General features: G+C 41.4%; 1 non-coding gene across 1 annotated transcript; it reads right to left on the bottom strand.

Moving 5' to 3' along the window:
* Positions 1 to 5,243: 5,243 nt before the first annotated feature.
* On the bottom strand, positions 5,244 to 5,347 carry LOC112768073 (small nucleolar RNA R71). The gene has a single exon (XR_003185517.1). It is a non-coding gene; the product is annotated as a small nucleolar RNA R71 (small nucleolar RNA).
* Positions 5,348 to 8,430: the final 3,083 nt, after the last annotated feature.

The following is an 8,430-nucleotide window of genomic DNA, read 5'->3' as shown; positions in this document are numbered from 1 at the left end:
TGGCACTACAGATCCCAACCATCACCTTAGCAATTTCAAAAGTAGAATGTACCTCACTGACGCTTCAGATGCAGTTCGCTGTAAAGCTTTTCCAACAACTCTCACAAAGACAGCGATCAGATGGTTCGATAACCTACCCCCAAAGTCCATCTCAAGCTTTGATGACCTAGCCAAAAAGTTCCTGGCCAGATTCTCCAACCAAAAAGACAAAGCTAAACACGCCCCCAGCCTACTAGGAATCAAGCAAGAAGATCGGAAAAGTCTTCGCAACTACATGGAAAGATTCAACAAAACATGCCTATACATACAAAACTTGCCAACAGAGGCCGCCATCATGGGCCTCATCAATGGCCTACGCGAGGGACCTTTTAGCCAATCCATATCAAAGAAGTACCCCGCGTCTCTGGACGAAGTGCAAGAACGAGCGAAAAAATACATCAACATAGAAAAAAATTCCCGACTAAGAGAAACCTCAAGATCCGGATTCACCTACCAGGATAAAGACAAAGACTCAAAAAAGAAGGAAGATCGACAAGGGGAAAAAATTAAAAAATATCATATTACACCCCCCTTCGGGTGTCTCTTGTAGATGTGTACAAGGAAGTCTACCACACAGAAAAAATACCCCCAGCTCGACCACTCAAAAGCAAAAGAGGAGGAGGAAACCGAAACGAATATTGTGAATACCATCGTGTCCGTGGACATTCCACCAATGAATGCTTCAATCTAAAAAATGTCATAGAAAAATTAGTGAGAGAAGGAAAACTAGATCAGTACTTGGCAACCCGAGACAATGAGCAAAGAAAAAGAAGGAGGGACAAAGAGGTCGGACGATCCGAGCGATCGCCTCGTATGCCAGAAAGACATGTTCATATGATACACGGAGGATTTGCAGGAGGAGGAATCTCCAAGTCATCCCGCAAAAGATACCTCAAAGAAGTATATCACGTCGAAGGAAAAGAGGAAGCGCCCGACATCCCTGCAATTACGTTCACCAAAGAAGACGCATCCGGTATCATCTCAGGACACGACGATCCCATGGTCATCACCATCATATTGGCAAATGCCAATCTTCACCGCACACTAATAGACCAAGGGAGCTCCGCCGACATCTTATTCAAAACTGCCTTCAACAAGCTTGGCTTGGAAGAAAAAGAGCTTAGAGCATACCCAAACAGCCAGTTCGGACTGGGGATACCCCAATACAACCACTTGGATACATCTCACTACACACAACGTTTGGAAGAGGAAATCAATCCAGAACTCTTAAAATAGACTACATCGTGGTCGACGTGAGTTCAGCCTACAATGCCTTAATAGGTCAAATAACATTGAATCAACTTGGCACAATAGTCTTAACTCCACATCTATGCATGAAATTCCAAGTTGCAGAAGGGATAGTTACAATAAAAGTAGATCAAAAGATGGCGCACCGCTGTTATAACAGAAGTCTAAACCTCAGAGGCAGAGGAGAAGAATTCCATACAATTGAGTTTGGTGGAGTTCAGAAACGAGAGGAACTCCGTCCACAACCTAAAGGCGAAATAGAGAAAGTTCAGATCGGAGACACCTCAGACAAAACAACCAATATTGGCATGATCTAAAAGGAGATGCAAGAGAATCACTACACACTAGTACAGTTTTTACGAAATAATGTCGATCTCTTCGCATGGAAAGCTGCAGACATGCCAGGGATAGACCCCAAACTAATGTGCCACAAGCTGGCGGTCTATCCAGGATCTCGGCCGGTACAACAGAGACGAAGAAAACTCGGGCCAGAACGATCTCAAGCTGTGGAAGAACAGGTACAAGCACTGCTAGAGGCAGGATTCATAAGAGAAGTCAAGTACCCACTATGGCTAGCTAATGTCGTCTTGGTAAAAAAATCAAATGGGAAGTGGCGAATGTGCACTGATTACACTGATCTCAACAAAGCCTGCCCAAAAGATCCTTATCCACTCCCAAGTATCGACGCTTTGGTGGATGCCTCATCCGGATAAAAATACCTCTCGTTTATGGATGCATATTATGGATACAACCAAATCCCATTGTATCCACTTGATCAAGAAAAAACCTCATTTCTAACACCAAAAGCAAACTACTGCTACGTCATAATGCCTTTCGGTCTTAAAAACGCGGGAGCTACTTATCAAAGGCTAATGAATAAAGTCTTTTCAGAGCATATCAGAAAAATCATGGAAGTCTATGTGGACGACATGTTGATAAAAACACAAAGTGAAGAGACATTATTGTCCGACCTGGCCCAAGTATTCGACACTATAAGAAGGCATGGCATACGATTTAACCTTGCAAAATGCACCTTTGCAGTAGAGGTTGGAAAATTCTTGGGTTATATGCTCACACAAAGAGGAATCGAGGCAAACTCGGATAAATGCCGGGCCATACTCGACATGAAGAGCCCAACTTGTGTCAAAGAGGTACAACAACTCAACGAGAGGTTGGCAGCCCTGTCCAGATTTCTAGCGGGCTCAGCAATAAAGTCTCTCCCTTTCTACGCCACTCTAAGGCCAAGCCCAAGCCTATGGGGATAATGGCGGTTCCCTTAAAGATAAGATGACCTCGCTCAAAGATAAAGATAAGATAAGATAACTAACTTATCTTATCTAAAGAAGGTTACTCCACACTATTATAAATACACTGGAGCACCCAGGTATAACTCATACTCTGATTCTACTAAATACCTGCTTAATACCCTTGCTAACTTAAGCATCAGAGTCCCTTGCAGGTACCCCCACCCTCCGGGGACGAAGGATCAGCATCACCATCAAGTCCAACAAGTCGGACACAACAACTCCGACCAGTATAAAAGATCTCATCCGAGATCGATCTACAGTTTTAGGTAACCCTCGGAATACTCACCTTTGTCACTAACGTTGGAGATGGCAATCACTACAACATTAGTAGCCACATTAATCTAATTAACATGAACTCTAATGTGGGAAGGAGGGGCGTTTAGAGCGTTAGTGACAAAGGTAAGTGTCACTAACGCTCTCGAAGCTTAGGCATGCCCACGTTAAGAGTCGCGTTAGTTATACTAACGTGAACTCTAACGTAGGGAAAGGGGGTAAAAGGAAACGTTATTGGAAAAGGTGAGTCCCAATAACGTTTGTGAAGGACCAAGAAGCGACGTTAGTGGTCACGTTAGCGCCACTAACGTTTAAGTTAACGTTGATCATTTTGGGTTAGAACGTTAGTGGAAAAGGTGATTGTCACTAATGTTCTCGAATCCACATCTTCACTTAACGTTAACGCCACTAACGTCCTAACTAACGACCATGCCTAACTTACACTTTTTCTGCAAACAAAGCTAAGCCCACTGACTATTGTAACTGCTTCAACTCAAGATCTAAGGCCCATATCCAAGACTTGAAGAACTCACTAGAAGATCAAGAAGAGTAGTATATATAGGAGTAGTTTTGAACTACAGAGGAGTTTTTGGCACTTTTGGAGAACTACCCTCTGTATATTTACTTTCTGCATTTTCTAGTTAAGCATGTACTCTTTTATACCATTGTCCATTTCCAGAGCTATGAACAACTAAACCTTTTTCATTGGGTTAGGGAGCTCTGTTGTAATTTGATGGATCAATTATAGTTTTCATTCTTCTTCCTCTTTCTTTTCTCTTGATTTTACTAGAAAGCTTTCAATCTTCATCCAATTGGTTAGTTATCCTGAAAAAGAAACTCTCCATAATTGGATCTCCTCTGAGTCTTGGAAAAGGGATGAGGAGATCATGCTAGAAATGCTTTCTCATGTGGGACCAAATTAGAGTTTGGGCGGATATAGTGACATGTAATCCTCCCAACACTTTGATTTGGAAATACATGTAGTATAATCAGTGACCATACTTCATCTCTTCCCATGAGCAATTAAATCAAGGAATTGAGAAATTGTTCAAGCTTAGAGAGATTGGATTGCCAAGGAATTGGGATCCAATCACCTAAGATTGCCAAGGATATCAATGAATGCATTGATTGAGGAAGAGATGAGAATGAACTTGATCCGGAGAATGCAACATCTCCTAAGCCCAATGAATCCCCCATCTCTGATCTTATCCATTCTCTTTATTTTCAGCCATTTATTTCCATGTTCATTTTCCCAAATTCCCATTTAAGATTCTGCACTTTATTTTCTGTAATTTACTTCCCCGCTATTTAATTTTCTGCAATCTCAACTAAATTTCTGTTTAGCTCAACTAGCACACTCTTCCAACTAAAGTTGCTTGACCAATCAATCACTGTGGGATTCGACCTCACTCTATTGTGAGTTTTTACTTGACGACAAATTCGGTATACTTGTCAAAGGGAAATTTGTTGAGAGACAAGTTTTCGTGCATCAAGTTTATGGCACCGTTGCTGGGGATTGATTTTGTATCGACAATGATTAAGTTGGAAGCTCACTAGATTGAGCATTTTCTTTTTATTGGTTAATATTACCTAGTCATTTATTTTTAGTTTCAATTAATTTTCTTCCTCATCCCCTATCCCCTCGTTGTTTTCTTTTTCTTTAAATTTACTTACAATTCTGCTCACTAACCCACTAACTGTTTGATAATTTGCACCACTCACACTAACAATCACTTTAACAAGAATAATCACTTCATTTTATTTCTTGCTATGTACTCTGTTAGTTATATGATAGGGAGAAGAAGCAGATCTTCAACTTCCTTTGATTCAGAACCTGAGAGGACCCTCCGTAGATTAAGGAGGGAAGCAAGAGGGAAAGGAGTTGTTGGTGCTAAGGAAGAGGAAGAGTACTTTGAAACAAACATGGAGGAGAACTTGGAAAACAACCATGAAGAAGAAGTTCACAACCATGCCAGAGAAGGCCCTGTAAATCATGCTGGGCAAGAGAAGAGAGTTCTAGGCTCTTACATCAATCCAAACCCAGGAAATTATAGAAGTAGCATCCAAAAGCCCACCATACATGCCAACAACTTTGAATTAAAACCCCAGCTCATCACCCTTGTTCAGAACAACTGCTCATTTGGAGGAAGTGCCCAAGAAGATCCCAATCAACATCTGACCACTTTCCTGAGAATATGTGATACTGTGAAGTCTAATGGTGTCCATCCGGATGTCTATAGACTGCTTTTATTCCCTTTTTCACTCAGGGGCAAAGCATCTAAGTGGCTGGAATCCTTCTCGAAGGAGAGCTTAACAAATTGGAAATATGTGGTGAACAAATTTTTGGCAAGATTCTACCCTCCTCAAAGAATTAACAGGCTGAGAGCTGAGGTGCAAACTTTTAGGCAACAAGATGGTGAAACTCTCTATGAGGCATGGGAGAGGTTTAAGGACTTACCAAAAAGGTGCCCACCAGACATGTTCAATGAATGGGTTCAACTGCACATTTTCTATGAAGGTCTTTCTTATGAGTCAAAAAAGGCCGTAGACCATTCATCAGGGGGCTCTAAATAAGAAGAAAACCATTGAAGAAGCCATAGATGTCATTGAGACTGTCGCTGAGAATGACTACTTCTATGCTTTTAAAAGGAGTAACACTCAAGGAGTAATGGAGCTGAACCACATGGATGCATTGCTGGCTCAAAATAAGATGATCACCAAGCAGCTAGCAGATCTTACCAAGAAGGTGAAAGCAAACCAAGTTGCAGCAGTCATCACTTCATCACCAGCTCAAGAAGGAGTGAATGTAGGAGAAGAAGGTGACTGGGAACCAGCCAACTATGTTGGAAACTCACCCATACAGGCCCATAATCTATACTAAAAAACTTACAATTCTAGTTGGAAAAACCACCCTAATTTTGGATGGGGAAACCAACAAGACCAAGGCCAAGACCAGAGATGCCACAACCACAATCCTAACAACAATACAACTCACCAACATACCTCACAGAGATCCTATCAACACCCACCTAATCACCCTTCTCAACCACCTAACCTCAACCCACCATCACCAACCAAATATAAACTTTCCAAAATTGAGACTCTACTTGAAAGCATATGTAAAGAAATTCAAGACAGTAAAGCTTTTCGGGAAGAAGTGCGATCCAATATGTAGAATTAAGATGTTGCCATCAAGAAACTCGAAACATAAATTGGCTACTTATTCAAGCAAGCCCCTGGCCACAACATTCACAGTAACACTAATTCAACTACAAGGGAGGAGTGTCAGGCTATCACCCTCAGAAATGGGAAGAAATTGAGGGAGACCTACAAGAAACCAGTAGAAAAGAACTCAGATGAAAAGGAAAAGGGACACGAAGAAATGGAAGTCTCCACTCCTAAGCCACATCAAGAGGGAGAAGTGCTGAAACTATGCTTCCCAAAAGTCCTATACCCCCAGCAATTAAAAAAGAAGGGAGAGGACAACCAATTTTCAAGGTTCTTGGAAATCTTCAAGAAACTACAGATCAATATATCCTTTGCTGAAGCAATAGAGCAAATGATGCTCTATGCCAAGTTTTTGAAGGAGATGATGACCAAGAAGAGAAGCTGGAAGAACAATGAAACTGTGGTACTCACCAAAGAATGCAATGCCATCATTCAGCACAAATTGTCCCAGAAATTGAAGGATCCTGAGAGTTTCCAAATCCCTTGCATCATAGGGAAAATCACAGTGGAGAAGGCTTTATGTGATCTAGGAGCTAGCATAAATCTGATGTCCTTAGCAATGATGCGGAAAATGAGGATTGAGGAGGCTAAACCAACAAGAATGGCCCTGCAACTAGCAGACCGATCATTCAAGTTTTCTCACGGAATAGTAGAAGACTTGTTAGTGAAGGTGGGAGACCTCTATCATCTTGGGAAGGCCATTCTTAGCCACTGTCGGAGCCATCATTGATGTCCAAAAGGGTGAACTTGTCCTTAGACTACATGAGGAGAAAATGATATTCAATGTGTTTAAGGCCATGAGTTACCCACAAGACTCATTGGGAGAATGTATGAGGTTGGACTCGGTGGATGCTGTGGTGCAAGAGATTCTTGAAGAAGAACTTGAGGAGTTAACAGAAGAAGAGGAATCAGCATCAAGCAAAGAGGCTGCAACAGCTGAAGTGCATGTTCAAGGCACACTAGAGGGGAATGATGAAAGAAAAGAAGCACCCAAACTTGAGCTAAAGGCACTACCACCCACTCTCAAGTATGCATACTTAGGAGAGAATGAAAGCTATCCAGTGATTATAAATTCAGCCCTCAGCCGAGAACAAGAGGGAGAGTTGCTTCAAGTCTTACAAAAGCATAAGGATGCCATTGGATGGACACTTGCTGACTTGAAAGGAATCAGTTCGGCCATATGCACGCATAAGATACTATTGGAAGATGATGCCAAACCTTCCATTCAACCCCAAAGGAGGCTGAATCCAGTTATGAAGGAAGTGGTACAGAAGGAAGTCATGAAGCTTTGGTAGGGAGGAGTAATCTACCCAATTTTGGATAGCCCGTGGGTCAGTCCCATCTAAGTGGTCCCCAAGAAAGGAGGAATCACTGTAGTACCCAATGAAAAGAATGAGCTAATCCCTACAAGAACTGTCACAGGATGGAGGATGTGTATTGATTACAGAAAACTCAATGAAGCCACAAGAAAACTTAATGCACCTGTAACTTTTCAACGCTGCATGCTCTCCATCTTCTCGGATATGATAGAAAAGTTCATTGAAGTCTTCATGGATGACTTTTTAGTATTCGGAGATTCCTTTCCTAATTGCCTAAAGCATCTTGCCTTGGTATTAAAAAGATGTCAAGAAATCAATCTGGTCTTGAATTGGGAAAAATGCCACTTTATGGTGACAGACGGAATAGTCCTTGGCCATAAGGTTTCTAACCAAGGTATTCAGGTAGACAGAGCTAAGGTGGAGCTCATTGAAAAATTACCTCCACCAAGTGATGTCAAGGCAATTAGGAACTTTTTGGGGGCATGCTGGCTTCTACAGAAGGTTTATTAAAGATTTTTCAAAGATAGCCAAGCCCTTAAGCAATCTCCTTATGTCTGATACACCGTTTATCTTTGATGAGAAGTGCATGCTCGCATTTGAAAACTTGAAAAAGAAGTTATCCTCAGCTCCTATCATCACCCCATCTGATTGGAATTTTCCATTCAAACTGATGTGTGATGCATCTGATTTCGCAGTTGGGGCAGTGTTAGGACAGAGAAAAGAAAATTTGGTGCATGTCATATACTATGCCAGCAAGATCCTCAATGACACTCAACAAAACTATACCACTACCGAAAAGGAGTTGCTGGCAATAGTTTTTGCATTTGACAAATTTAAATCATACCTCATTGGTTTTAAAGTGATTGTTTTCACTGATCACACGGCACTTAAATATCTATTTGCCAAACAGGAATCAAAACCAAGACTAATCAGATAGATCTTATTGTTGCAGGAATTCAATATTGATATTAGAGACAAAAAGGGCGTGGAGAACAAGGTAGCAGATAATTTATCTA

Source organism: Arachis hypogaea, chromosome 2 (genome assembly GCF_003086295.3).
Source record: "Arachis hypogaea cultivar Tifrunner chromosome 2, arahy.Tifrunner.gnm2.J5K5, whole genome shotgun sequence".
Classification (NCBI taxonomy): Eukaryota; Viridiplantae; Streptophyta; class Magnoliopsida; order Fabales; family Fabaceae; genus Arachis; species Arachis hypogaea.
Note: the sequence above shows the minus strand (reverse complement) of the source record. Positions and strands in the feature narration are given on the sequence as shown.